The sequence below is a fragment of the Artemia sp. Qi Xiang Cuo genome, chromosome 6, assembly GCF_049724085.1.
Source record: "Artemia sp. Qi Xiang Cuo chromosome 6, ASM4972408v1, whole genome shotgun sequence".
Classification (NCBI taxonomy): domain Eukaryota; kingdom Metazoa; phylum Arthropoda; class Branchiopoda; order Anostraca; family Artemiidae; genus Artemia; species Artemia sp. Qi Xiang Cuo.
In genome coordinates this window covers 53040730-53056202 of record NC_142799.1, presented here as the reverse complement: position 1 = coordinate 53056202, position 15473 = coordinate 53040730, and the positions used below count along the sequence as shown (strand labels likewise).

At 36.1% G+C, this 15473-nt stretch overlaps 1 long non-coding RNA gene across 1 annotated transcript in view; it reads right to left on the bottom strand.

Annotated features, from left to right (window-relative positions):
* The window catches only part of LOC148951373 (uncharacterized), a 55046-nt gene extending 42496 nt beyond the window's left edge, over positions 1–12550 (bottom strand). Inside the window, exon 1 of the long non-coding RNA XR_016141908.1 lies at positions 12468–12550. This is a non-coding gene — a long non-coding RNA (uncharacterized LOC148951373). The remainder of the gene's footprint in view (positions 1–12467) is intronic.
* Between the last annotated feature and the right edge of the window lie 2923 nt (positions 12551–15473).

The following is a 15473-nucleotide window of genomic DNA, read 5'->3' as shown; positions in this document are numbered from 1 at the left end:
TTTAAAGGGGAAAATTAATTTCAGAATAAAATTATAGCAAAGCAGTTATTTAACTCAATTCTGTTCAATATTTGACCCCCCCCCATCAACAAGGCCAGCTATGTTATCTATAATTTAAATATTTGAACTAGCTGAGGATAGCTAACCTCTATTAATTAACTAAGCAAAAAACAGTTAGTGCCAAGGACTTCAAAATAAAATATTTTTGCCCTTTGGACCCATCTTTTGTCTTCTTCATCCTGAAAAAAAATGATCCTAAAATTCTTTTTTGAGTTGTTTCAAAATTATGGAGTTTTTAGAGCAGCGCCACATTTTCGTCAATGACACCATGTTATCAAACGTATACAACGTGTCTCAAAGCGTGTATATAGACGTAAAATTACGTTAAATAAGTATGAAAAATAGTCAGATCAAACAAATAAAGAGGGCAGTCCCCCATCCTATATGCATGTTTGATTTTCCAAATTAACCAGTAGCCACTTAGGTTTATTTTATACTAAAATATTTTTGACACTAAAACACAAAGGGAATGGCATTTTGCATTTCTGAAGTTTGTAACACATTTCTTTAAACGTGTAATATAGAAAATTATAAAACAAAATACTAACAGAAAATTTAGGAAACCTTTAACAAATATAACTCCTCAAATGTAAATTTTTTGACAACCTTTTGTACATTTTTGACCTATGATTCTTCACGTGATGCCCCCATCCCCTTGCCTCAGGTACATGTAAATATATTAATTTAGGGTAAAAGGGACAATCAAAGGATAAAAATTTAAATAAACAAATCTTTACTTACTGGGAGACTGTATTTTAAAGTTTCGCATGACAAAGCATAATGGTTGCATGGAAAACAATAATATAATTTTCATAGGGTAGACTTTTTGGTAAACGCAGTATATTCTATATAATTTGACACTGCCAAAAAAATGCAACCTTTATATTTTTTGGTCCTTCAGTTTCAATATTATTACTAAAAACAAGTTAAATACCACCTTATCTCAAAGACTAAACTTTTGATGAAAATACTCCAAATATTTTAGGAAGGTGTAGGCCTCAAAAGCTTAAGTTCTGTCGCAGGATTGTTCTAGAAGATTGATGTCTAAAAAGAGTGCACTTTTGAGTCAAATATCTTTGAATTTCTTGGAAGAGGAGGATAACTTCAGAAGTTTCCCTTTGCATGAAACTATGATATCGAATCTAATAAAAAGAGTCAAACAACACCAATAGACAAAGTAAATTAAAATTAGTTAACAGCAAGTTTTTATAGTACGATCTTAGACCCTAGTCTTATTGGGTGCATTAGCTTTTTTTAACCACAAATAACAATAATAATAATCCTCCATCTTTGGGCAATAAGGTAAAAAGCATTTATAATGCCAAAGTTTATAACCACTCTTTTTTTTTTTTTTTTTTTTTAATATGGACGCAATACCCGGTTCGAAAAAAAAAATGAGAAAGGAGTCGCCTCCTCTGATTGTCTTATATCTGCAGATAAGGAGACTAATTAAGGAAAGCAGAGATCGAAAGGAAAAGAGTAAGAAAATGAAGAAACTAATAGAAGAGAAGAAAAGAAAGGAGAAAGATCCATAAAGGAAATAGAGGATCTAAAGAAATGGAGGAAGAAAGAAGGGAGACTGATTAAGGAAAAGCAGTAGTCGAGAAAAAATTAGGAAGATTGGAAACGGAAATGAAGGATCTAAAGGGATGGAGAAAGGAACAGAGGGAGTTTTTTAATTAGTCCGTAATTTCCTGTATTGCAGACTAATAAAGAAAAGCAACAATAGAAAAGAAAAGAGAAAGGAAATGAAAGGGAAGGCAAGAATTCTTTACTTTTAATCATGACATTGACCAACACTAAGCAGCAAAAACAGAAAAAAAAAATAACAAATAGAATTTTTTTTCTAATTGTCTTACATCTCCACATTTATTAGGAGACTAATAAAAAAAAAGCAGTAATCGAAAAGAAAGGAGAAAGGAAATGAAAGAGACTAGTAATATAAAGGAGAAAGGAAATGAGAACAATTCATAATGGATATGAAGAATATAAAGGGATGGAGCACGGAAAGGAGGAAGACTGGTAAAGAAAAGCAGCAATCACAGGCAGCGCAATAGCGCTGCCTAAGTAAAGAATGATGTTGGCACAGTATATTTTTTTTTCTCCATGCCTGGGCACTTCGTATCAAAGGAGTTCTCGTAGATACTTCGAAAAGGGTTCATTCGATAGGAAATTGGAATGGCTAGTGACCTTTTTAATAGTCAAAAGTGATTGGATGGCAACTATCCCCCCACGCCCATCATTCTCCCAAACCCATCCAATCCAAATTTTGAGATAGCCATTTTGTTCAGCATAGTTGATTTCCAAACAGAAAATACGTCTTTGAGGAGGATACTCCCCCAAAACCCTTGGGGCAAGGGTTTTAAGCTATACCCTGAGGGCATATAAGAACGATGTTGGCAAAATGTATTATTTTTTTCCTTTAAGGAAGGGCACTTCGTATCGAAGAAGTTGTCGTAAAAACTTTGAAAAGGGCTCATTCAATTGGAAATTAGAGTGACTTGTGCCCTTTTTAATTGTTGAAAGTGATTGGAAGCCAAGTAAATCCCCTTCCACGCCCACCATTTCCCTAAGCACACCCAATCAAAAATTTTAGATAGCCATTTTGTTCAGCGTAGTTTATTTCCAGATAAAACTATATTTTTGAGGAGGATACTCCGCCACAGCATTCAGGGCAAGGGTTATAAGTTATGCCCTGGAGGTATATAAAGTTTTTATAGAAGGTCATGTTTTAAAAGCTTCAAAAAAGGTTCATTGGAACGGATATTCAAAGGGCTATAGCATTTTTAATAGTTGAAAGTGATTTGAAGGCAGCTAACCCCCCTCTCAGACCAAGCTTTTCCCCAAGCACATCCATATCAAAATTTTTAGACAGCCATTCAATTTCCAATGTCATCCTCAAAGACCTAATTTCCAGAACTTAAAAATATGTTGAATAAAATGGCTATGTCAAAATTTTGATTGGATATGTTTCTGGAAATGGTGGGCATGGAAGGGGTGTGTTGCCTTACAATCACTTTCAACTATTAAAAAGGACACAAGCCACTCCAATTTCCAATTGAATGAGCCCTTTTCAAAGTTTCTTTGATACCAAGTGCCCTGCTCTAAAGGAAAAAAATAATAGATGATACATTCTGCCAACATTGTTCTTATATGCCCCCAGGGCATAACTTAAAACCCTTGCCCTGAGGGTTGTGGGGGATTGTCCTCCTCAAAAACATAGTTTCTATCTAGAAATCAACTATGCTGAACAAAGAGGCTATCTCAAAATTTCGATTGGTTGTGTTTGGGGGAATGATGGGTGTGGGGGGGGGGGCTAGTTGCCCTCCAATCACTTTTGACTCTTAAAAAGAGCACTAACCACTCCAATTTCCCATCAAATGAGCCCTTTTTTAAGTTTCTATGACAACTCCTTTGATACAAAGTGCCTGGGTATAGAGAAAGAAAAAAAAATACATTGTGCCCACATTGTTCTTTAATTAAGCAGCATTCACAAGCATGTCTAGCTGGAATCTCATGTCTAGACACGTGTCTAGCCAGAATCCAATGCCTAGGCAATAACTTTTCACAAGTAAAATTCAGCACTTAGCTAGACACACTAGACAAGGCGCTTGGCTAGACATTGAGTTCTAGCCTCTAGAACTCAATGTCTAGGATTTTTGATTACAGCCAATCAGAATGTGTCAAGATCCACTATTTTCATCATTTTTGTTTACATTTGTAAACTGAAATTTAATTTTTGTTTTCTCATTGTTTTTTTTTTTTTTTTCATTTAGGCAAATATACAACACCAGACATAATAATGAAGCACACTAAGGCAATTATTTTGCTTAACTTGTCCATTAGCTTATGACAGTAATAATGGGGATTATAATATTTGAAAGTTTTGCCTGCATAAGCTCTGTTGATTGGCAAGAAATGACAATTTGAAACTAAATTTGTGGTTTTAGCTAAGCACCAAATTTTACATGTGAACGGTCATTGCCTAGACATTGGATTCTAGCTAGACATGGGATTCTAGCTAGAAACACTTGTGAACGCTGCTTTAGGCAGTGCTATTGTGCTGCATATGATAATAATCACTTCTATCAGAAATTCAAATTTAAGCCCTTTTTGAGCTCTTGGAAATGACAAAAATATAAAAACCTAACCTAACCAACCTGATAATTTCAATTCAAATTACATTTAAAATTGAATTTTGGTAATGCACCTCATGGGATATTTTGCAACACCTTCTTCTGTCAGATTTATTATTTTTGATGTTTTTTTTTGAATTCTTGAACATTCAGTGTTAAGGAAGAAGAAAATGGCATAATGGCTTATTGCAAAATTTATTGTTACAATTTTCATTTATTCAACTTAATTGTGGAAAGTCAGTGCTTGTGGAGTAAAAAAAGAATTTATTATGAAACAGTAAGTTTAAAACAGATGTTTTAAGCCTTTTTAAGCCCTATATATTTTTATATTTTTTTCATTTTCCAGAGCTCAAAAAGGGCTTAAATTTGAATTTCTAATAGAAGTCATGGTAAATTTCTACCAAATCATATTATTGACTTACACATAAAGTGAATATACCACTCGATGCCTTTTTTTATGCTGATTATAAATATAATAATCATTTCTATCGGAAATGAATTTTAGCCACCCCCCCCTATATATGCTAATTAAAGGTATAAATTTCTACATTAGGGGGGTGAGGGCAAATTTTGTTTCTGATGTAAATGGGAGGTAAGTTTAAACTTTACCCCCACCCCCTTAATGTAGAAATATATACCCTGAATTGGCATATATAGGGGGAGCTGAAATTCATTTATGATAGAAATGATTATCATATTCGTAATCAGCATAAAAAAGGCATCAAATGGTGTATTCATTTTATTCCTAACTCAATAATATGATTTGGTAGAAATTTACTGAAGTGATTATTACATTTGTAAAGAGCATAAAAAAAGGCATCAAGTGACACATTCAGTATTTGTAAGTCAATAATATGATTTGCAAAAAATTTACCAATCTATTTTGCAAGGTTTCACTTTTATAACACACAGATTTTTACAATTCATCAAAGGTCAGGACCTTCAAGAGGGAGAAGGGGTAGAGGTAGGTCCTTCACAGTACCTCCCCAGGACATAGGCTACTTTAGTCTGTAGACCCATCCCTGAGAGTTTCATTTCCTAACCTAACCCCTTTCCAAGATAGCCAAAAGTAGCTAAAGTAGAATTTTACCAATTCTACATCTGATTCAACTCACACATCAAACTTAAACCCTTAAAATAGACAATGGCTGTACTTTGTTACTTTTGAAAACCTCATTAATCAGGAAAATAGCCTACTACCTACTCCAACTTTCTTTATCTGATTCTGTTTAGGCCTCAAAATAAACTTAACCTGACTGTTAGGCCTATGGTATCATGTCAAAGTGCCTATTGCATTTGAAAACAATGTTTAATAAGGCATATTATGCTACTCCTGTTTTACCAAATACCTGTTATTCAGCTCAATAATGAAAACATGTGCAAAGACCAGCTCAAGAGAAATATGACAAAATACAAGCTAACCCTAATATGAGACAAAATTCCATTCCAGAATTTGTATGAGGGTATATGGACTACCATGCAGTCCTTTCACCCCTGTGATTTTGTATCTTCAATCCTTCTTATTCTTCAGCTCAGTTATGTTTTTGAAATGGTCAGCAGTAATTCTATATCTTTGTAAAAGCAGCACCTGAAAATTAAAAATACACTCCACTAGGCATGTCATTTGAAGCCATAATTTTGATGATGGGTTGTGGGAAGCGCGAGTACCTGAGCTACCTGTCCCAGGCAATTTAAGGCCATAGGCCGGCCGGTACCAGTACGGCGCTTCCTACTCATTCTTGCTCTCTTCTGCACTGTAGAATTCTATCAATGTTCTCTTGTTGTCTTCATGATCTGAATCATCAAGTTATAAATTGGTCTCTCAGTGTTAGGATGATGTTTTAAATTGATGATGGTATCAAATGATTCTGGAACACCCATTTTCTGGCAGCTTAGTTTAATCTTAGTGATTTGAGGTGCCACTACCAAACACTCAAAAAAGATATGTTGGGGGGTTTCCACTGATGTTTTACACCACCTACAGAGTGGTGAATGATGGAGATTCCATTGGAATCGAAGAGAATTCAGCAACGGGTATCCAGATTTTAACCTGTAATACCACACCGAATCCTCCCTTGATTGAAATGGGGAATGCAGGAATGGGGTACACTTTGTTTTATAATGTCTTGAAGGTTCCCAGGTTTTGAGTCTGGAGGGGGGCATGCATTTGCTCCTTCATTAGCTAGCCTATCAGCTGTCATATTGTGAGTCAGTCCTTTATGGCTAGGGATATGGTGGAAGCAAACTGAACTGTCCACATTCTTAAGGCTTAGGAGAGAATCTCTAATAGATTTTAAATCTGAATCAACAGCCTCATAATTTATTTTTTTCATTATTTGGATGGCAGACTCAGAGTCTGTGAGAATTAACACTTTTTTTGAAGCTGGTCTACGGTTGACCATAACTTCCACTGCATTTTGAATGGCAAATAGCTCTGCTGACAAAATTGAAGTATTGGATAGGAGAATTGCTGATATATTTAAGGAAACCTAAGGAATGTAAACCCCTGCTCCTGCATTTGATCCCTTTACTGAACCATCTGTATAAACTAGAGTATGTTTGGGAAATAGTGAGCAAATTTTATTGGCAAAAAGCTGACAAACAAACTGACCAGTATAAAAAGATTTATCCTTAGGGAGCAATTGGAGATGACACTCAGGGGCCTCAAGTTCCCAAGGCGGGGAATTTGGAAAAGGGTAGTTATCTGCATGTTCATTTTTCCAATTTGGGTGATCTTTCAGATATTGACACCAAGAAGACTTATGGTGCTGGGGCTTGCTAGGGTTTGCAAAAGTGGCTGGAAAGACTGCATGTTTATCACCATAATATTGTATTTTTGTAAAGTAATGGTTTCTCTGCATAGTAGCTCTATCTTTCAGAGCAGGTAGTCCAGAGAGCTCTTTTAGCTTGTCTACTGCAGTATGTTTATACAGTCCCAATGCAATTCTTATGGCTGAGTTTTGGAGTGTCTCAAGGGTTTTAAATATAGTTGCAGGAACATTTACGAGGAAATGAATGCCATATTCCATTTTTGAGCGAATATACAGTTTATAAAGATCAATAATCAATTTCGGTAAGGATCCCCATTTAGACCCTGCAAGTCGCTTTAAGATGATGAGTCGTTTTAGGATTTACAGTCTCAACATCTACACCGGTGGTTTCTAATTTAAACGGCAGTCAAGGGTAATGACCATTAGACAGACAGAGTGCAGATAAGCGATTGTGTTCCCGTCTGTCACGAAGGGTGTAGGGAGAGTTGTTTGTCGGTTATAAAACACTATTGCCTTTGTTTTTGGGGCCGAAATGGGCAGACCAAAAGCTTTAGAAAACAGACACACATCATCTATGTCTTCCTGGATTATGCTTCTAAGTTTTAATTCTGAAATATACAGTGTCAATAAAAGAGTACTTATGACAGTTCCTTGTGGGAGACCATCTTTAACTTGTTTTCTGGAAGACAGAGTGTCATTTATCTGAACTTGAAAAGAACAATCACAAAGTAGATCATTTATCATTGATACCACTATAGATAGAAAATTTTTATTATTCATAACTTCTAGTAACTTTTTGTGTTTGACATTTCCATAAGCATCTCTCCAATCAAACACCACAGCAATTCCAAATTCACCATATTGCAAAGCTTCTGCTATATCTACTTCAGTCCTGTTTATGTTGTCCATTGCACTGTAAACCGTTCTAAGATCTGTTCGGGATGGGGTATCATTTGATTGACCTCTGCAAACCATTCTAATCTCTTTAAAATCATATGTTCAAATATCTTGCCCATGGTGGGGAGGACTGATATTGGTCAATAAGATACTGGGTTATTGGGTGATTTCCCAGGTTTGAGGATTGGGTGAATAAGGGCAATTTTCGAGGAATTAGGGAATTTCCCTGCTCTCCATGCCTTATTGCATACTTCAAGAAGTTTATTTCGAAAGGTATGGGGTGATTCAATAAGCCATTTGACGTGTATCTTATCATACCCTGGTGCTGAATTTTGATTGCATTCTTCAATGGCTGTATCTAACTCAAATAATACAAAAGGTAAAATGAAAGACTTTTTATGTTGCTCTACTGAAGAGAGGACACATACAGGTGGGTTTGGCAAAAAAGCTTCTACATCATTCTTTGTGTATATTTTTACAAATATCTCAGCTTTTAAATTGTCAGATGTTATTAGCTGACCCTGGTGTTTTATTTCATACTTGTGATCATCAAGTGTCATTTTGTTGCCATTCATCTTGCTTACATATTGGTGAATCTTAGATACTGCAGTGCAATGGTCTACTCTAGTCATAAATTTATCCCATGCCTTCTTTTTAGCCTGTAGACATGTTTTTTTTTCACTTTTGCTGATCTGTGTTTATATTCAATTACTGTGATCATTGATGGATGTCTTTGGAATGGCTTTCTTGCTATGTATTTAGTTTCCACTGCAGCAGTACATAAATCATTCCACCAGTCTTTAGTTCTTTTATTGCCAAGGAAGGTCCAATCATTATTGTTTGTCTTAGGGATTGTTTTTTGGGCGGCATCCATGATAATTTTTGTTAGGGTTTCACTTTATCATCAATTAGGAAAGAGTCTTCCAGCAGAGTATAATTAGCTTCTTGCAGCATTTGCTTGAACACTGGCCATTTACCTTTCTTGTTAAATAATTTCCTTTTACAAGGTTTTGTTCCACAAGACATGTGTAAGATTTACTAATTGACACCTGATCAATAGCAGAAGCAGGACCTAGTTGGATGTCTATGGTTGAATGTTTGTTATTTTTGGAATAGTAATATGTTGGTAAATTATATGGTGTTAGAACTACTATGTGATTATTTTCCAATAACAGTCTTTCCACATTTTTCCATCTCGATTTGACTGCTCAACATCTTCCCAATGTGGGCTGTGTGCATTTAGGTCACCAAAAATAAAGAGGTTTTGCCCCTCTGCTTCAGTTGATAAAATATTAAACACATCTACATCACCCTTTGGGTTATACATTGATTTAATTCTTAGTGTATCAACTGAATTTAAAGTAATTGATACTCCCACCACATTGACTTCGTGATCATGTTGCAATAATGGTAATGGTGAATAAACTAAACACTCATCTATAAAAATAATCCCCCCCCCCCCCCTCCTTTTCTGCCAGAATCTCTATCTTTGCAGTAGCATTTGTATCCTGGTATGGACACTCTTTTAAGATTATTCAAATGTGTTTCTTAGAGACAAATTACGTCTACTTTCTCTTTATTTGAATATGAGCAGATTTCTATTATTTTCATTTTATTCGGTGAGAATGTGTCCCACTGCTGTATAATCAGTTTCTTTTTTATATTAATCTTGTTAGTCAGTTGGGGGGGCTTTTTTCTAATCATTGGGGGATTTGAATATTTTGGGCAGCAACTATAGCAACTAGCTCCATAAATTCATGTGTCACTTCTTTCAGCAAGGACTCTGGAAAGTACTTCTCTAGTGCTTTCTCACTTAATAAGCCTTTCATATGCATGTCATAATTTGATGTTTGAATAAGTTCCTGGGTAATAATGAACTTTGACAAATTTCTAAGTTGGTTACCAACTAAAATTGTGGGTGTTGGGGGTTTTATATTTCTTCTGGGAGGTTCATTGCCTCTAATAGATAAGGAGGTCGGTCTTATTGGTTGCATAGAGGATGGACCTATTGAAAGTCTTCCTACTTTTTGGTCAAGTCTGGGGAAAGAGGGGCTAGTCAAACTTATGGGAAATTCAGTAGTTGACAGGGAGTAAGTCTCATTAAAGCTAGTAGAAGGTATTTTTTTCTATACTTGCTGTGGATGTCTTTTCTGATCTTGGGCAGGAGTTGATGTTCTGGAGGGTGTGTTGGAAAAGTTTAGCTGAGGTTGTCTAGTCTCTTTTCTAATAGCATTTGCAATTATAGGTACTGATATATTTTTCTCCTGAGCTATTTTCATAATATGACTTCTTTGTTTGTATTTGGCACATAAATTTCTGTTTCCAGGAAGGTGTAAACCACCACAGTTTGTGTATTTTGTAGGGTTCTGGCAAATGGCTTCCAAATGACCCCTCAAAGTACTATTTTTACAAATAACAGATGTGGCAAATGGACAAAAGTTTTGTGTGTGCCCTAGTTTTAAGGAATGCTTACATTGGATTGGTTTTTCCTCATAGTGTCTAAAGGCAACCCTTCCCCGAAATAAGAATAACTTTTGTGGTGAATAATCTCCTTCAAATACACACAGAACTGAGTTGCTAGATACTAGTTCATTTTTATCATTTCTTTTATTAAGTCTTGTTGTTGACTTTAATTGGTAGTTCAAAAGGGCATTATCAGTAAGGCCTTCTTGGATATCAGTATCTCCATATAGATTTGATACATTATAAATGACTAGCCTAGGGTAAAAAACCAGTATCCAATTGAGCAAAATTGTGTAAAACTAAAACCCTCACATCTTGTTACCAAAGAGGAATTGAGAAGGATTGGGTACATTAATGAATAGCAGAGCTAAAAGTCTAAGCTATGCATCAATATGGTTATTATTCTGATTATTTAAGATCAACCACTTGGAACTATTAGTTTATTGACTTACCTGCAGGGACCTCTTTTTGGAAATACCAATTATCCTATTTTGATATAGGGTAAAAAAACAGTATCCAATTGAGCAAATTTATGTAAAACTAAAACCCTCACATCTTGTTACCAAAGAGGAATTGAGAAGGATAGGGTATATTAATGAATAGCAAAAATTCTAAGCTATGCATCAATATGGTTATTATTCAGATTATTTAAGATCAGAGACTTGAAATTCTTAGTTTATTGACTTGCCTACACAGAACTCTTTTTGGAAATACCAATTATACTATTTTGAAGTATATATCCTTTTAGTGTTTCAGTTTTATTCATATATTAACAGAAAGCTGATTTTCTCCTAATTCTAAAAATGTAACATTTTATTGCTTGATATTTATTCTATAAATCACAAATATTTAGGCCTAAATATAGTTTTTCTTTCCAATTGCATTTCAAAACAGAGACCATATTTTCAATTAATGCTGACAAATCATTGGTGATAATTTGACCAAGAAGACAGGGTTCTCGTAACTGCCCTCAAATTGCTTCATATTGTAGTAAAAAGGGGTGGTCCAAAAATCAATTGCTATTTTTCCGAAATGCCAAAGAAAAGTGGTCTTTCCCAAAAAGAGGTCTTTTACCCTATATATCCTTTTAGTGTTTCAGTTTTATTCATATATTGACAGAAAGCTGATTTTCTTCTGATTCTAGAAATGTAACTTTTATTGCTTGATATTTATTCTAGGCTAGGCTATATATCACAAATATTTAAATATAATTTTTCTTTTCAATTGCTTTTCAAAACAGAGACCACATTTTCAATTTATGCTGACAAATCATTGGTGAAAATTTGACTAAGAAGGCGGGGTTCTTGTTACTGTCCTCGCATTGCTTCATGTTGTAGCAAAAGGGGTGGTCCAAAAACCCATTGCTATTTTTCCGGAATGCCAAAGAAAAGTGGTCTTTCCCAAAAAGAGGTCTTTTACCCTAGTTTCTTTTTGAAGAATTTGTTCTTTTGGTTTGCAGGTTACTGACATGTTACCAATCAGTTTCAGATCCAGCAAAGGGGTCAGACAAGCTGCATCATTTGCATATACCTCAGCTTCTCCATTTCTATTAGCCTAATGAATAGGTCAAATTCCTTTCTCAATTTCTTAAAAATATTCATTCTAAGAAAATCAATGTGTTTTTTGGGTTCAAATTTTGGGAGTGGATTATTTGTATTTGTCTTAGCTGGTGAAATTACTACAGAAAACATTGGGATGGATATTTCATTACCAGGTGTTGGGGCTGTTGAATCATCTGAAGTTACGGATAGTCTAAGGCCATCAACCTTGCGTTTTCTGGTCTATTCTTTTTCTTATGTTTTTGGACAACTTGGAAATCATCCCATGCCAGATGGCTTACACTACCTGGTAATAGACAGTTTGGGTCACTCAGCTGAGGTGATCCTACAGAGATCATTGTACCATCACTAGAAGTAGATGTACTTGATGGTAGTCTAGAGGTGGCTGTTACAATTTTATGATTCTCAATGTTTGTAGGGACCAGAGTATGGGGAGGGGAAATAGCTGCATCACTTCAGGAAATAGCCTGGTTCCCTTCCATAGAGGGGTCAGGTGGATCTTGTTTTGACATCAGTCACAAAAAAGCAATAGGCCTATATCTTAAAGGCACTAAACCTAGTAAATATAACAAAGAAAATACTTGATGAAAGGCAATCCTTTGGTTGTTCCAACAATAATATATTTAGTAAATATACAAATTGCTACCATGCGGTTACATCCGGGTTGCTGAGTGAGAGATTTTCAAGTGAGAAGAAAAAAACAGATAGTAGCAAGTAAAACAGTAGCGCTATACGCCACTGTTTTACAAGCTCAAATCTTTTTACCAACTGGCTGAAAACATTAGTAGTGTGCTCATCCTCTCCAAATACATGAAACCCAGTATTGTGGAAGTGGAAGTAATAATTTTATGTATTTGAACTACAACCACTGACTACTCACCGCATCACCAAGCCGCCTGAGGCCGACGCAGCTGCGCACGCTCCCCCTCCATCGCAATCTATTAAATGCCTCCCTTTTCATACCCTCCTAGGAAGCTCCCATTTCCTTTTTTTATGACATCCTCCCACCCCAGACGAGGACAAACTGCTTTCCTTAAGCCCTAGACGGTTGGCCGAAAAGGACAATGTTCAGCAATCTTTCATCCCCCATCCGCAGAACGTGCCCCAGGCATCTCAACCTTTTTTTCATTGTAGCCCTAGAAACCGGGATTGAACCACATTTTTCATACAGCCTATTATTTGAAATACAGTCAGTCAGCCGGGTACACAGAACAATCTGTAGGCAATTTCTCTGGAAAACATCTAGCAAATCTTTTCCGTTTTTCGGAGCGCCCATGCTTCAGAGCCATATTTAATCTTTGTTGCTTCCAATATTCTAATCTGGGTTTGCAGACTTATCTTCCTATTCTTCCAAACTTTTTTAACTGTGAAAAAACATCCCGACCCTTGGCTATTCTACTTTTAACATCTTCACTGCTCTCACCGTCCTTAATAATAATATTACCAAGGTAAGTAAAGCTGCCCACCTGATCAATCTTTTCCTTGCCCAACGTCACCATTTCATCTTCACTTATTCCTAGCCTTAGTGACTTAGTCCTCTTAATATCAATTTCCAAACCTATTCTAGGACCCTGAAGTCGGTAAACCTCTATAAGTTCATTTATTGCGATCAGACTTTCATCTAGGATGCTTAATTCATCCGATAATCTAAGTCCAGGAGAGTTTTTTCTCTCTAGTTGAATCCATGGTCTCTCATTGCCTTTTCCTGTACTCCTTAAGACAAAGTCGATCGAAATGATTCATATCAAGGAAGATAGAACGCAACCCTGCTTAATTCCTGATTTAATATGAAACCAGCTGCCAACTAACTGCCAAGTTTATATACGGCATATTTGACATGGCTTTTCCACCATATTTACTAGGAACAATATTCAGGTTGTGGCTCACGCAACGCGTGGGAGGGGGTAAGAAGTATTCATTTCCACATTCTTCTGTTTCATCTGACTTTTGGCTGCAAGTCAAGCAAATTTCCAACTGAAATGATGACTGAGGTGTCAATTCTCTTTCAGAATCTGCATGATCATCATTTCTGTTGTGCAGTGGGGCTGACTGGGTTTGAAAATTCCCTGAAAGCTTTTTCAAAATTACTGCCTTTGTCTGTTACAGTTCTCACAATCTTTGTGAACAGGAGAGCATATGTTTCGTGAATCTTGTTAAGATGATCGACACAAGAAGAGGTTAATTATATGTGCCTTTGAATCTTTGACAAACGATTGCAGTTGACCCTTGACTAAGTTTATCGTTTAGTCAGTGTGTAGTAGCTCCAATGTACCTTTTATGATATGCGGTCCATATATCTGCTATAGTGCAAACATGCTCCATGTTAGCAAATTCCTTCTTCAGATTTGTTATCATCTTTAGGAACCGTTGGTCTATACAAGCAGACAGGGTGTCTTGACGCATGATTTTTGCATAAGGAGTCAAGTCTTGTGCATGGTTTTTGAAAACTGCTCCAGAGTCACAAGAAGCGACATTTCTTTAACTGTGCAGCCTGAAAAAGTTGCCTTGCACTTTTTATAACGCAGATATTATAGTCTTTAGATTAATTTTAGTGCATTCAGTACTCAGTCCAGTTATGTTTTCTTACTTCAAAAGAGTGAATACTACCAATGATGACAAACAAAAATTTTGTCTTGGCTAATGAACTTCTGTTGTTTTTATTCCTACTCTAAATTGTTTGTTGTTTTTTACCTACTCTAAAAATATAGGTGACCTGCTGTACAGTGTTCCTATGGGTCTTCTTCTAAATCAAAATATTAAAAAGCTAACTATACAAAATGTTGGCCAGAAAAACAGTGAATACTCTCGAACCCTGTGTTTGATAGACAAAAGTATTTAGGTCTATTAGAAAAGGTGATTTGTATTTTAATTTTGAAGAAAATAATTAAATGCGCATTTAAATTACTTGATCTAATTTGTAATTAAATACGTATTTAAATACTTTAAGAAGTAATGAAATACGTATGGGGTCCATAATAGAAACTGGGGCACTTTTGCCCGGGGCCATAAATACAGGTGGAGGAGGAAGAAGGTCCCTCTAATTTACACTCAACAGGGCCCACTGGCGTTTCCACACGTCCCATGAGCTACAAACTTTCCCCCAGTAATTGGTTAAATTGCATGGTGACGCAGTACACCATTGTTGGAGGATTTTCTATAGGAGGACAACTGCGGCAGGGCGTAATATCCAGATCTATGGACAATGGCCTCTGCAAATGACTGCCTCGACCCTTTCTGGGTACCTGCAAGACTGGGGATCTTGTAGTCAACTCTATTCCCACTTGAGGAACGGCCCCCTCGAGGAAATTATAGCCGAGTAAATGACATAGCATTCGCACGGGATTCGGATAATTCTTCTGGGCTTGGCCTGCTTTGGTGGGTGTTTTTGGGCTAAAAAATTCTTCTTAGCTGATTTATCTACTATGGGCTACCTCACCGTAATAGCATAATGTTTGTAGGCATGAGTATATAATAGGTCGGAGGTAATAGGCTTGAGACTTTCTGTGCAGGATTTCGGCTCTTGTTGATAGAAGAGCATCACCAAGTGTTGAAAACCATGTTGTGACCAAGATGCGCCCCGGATTGCA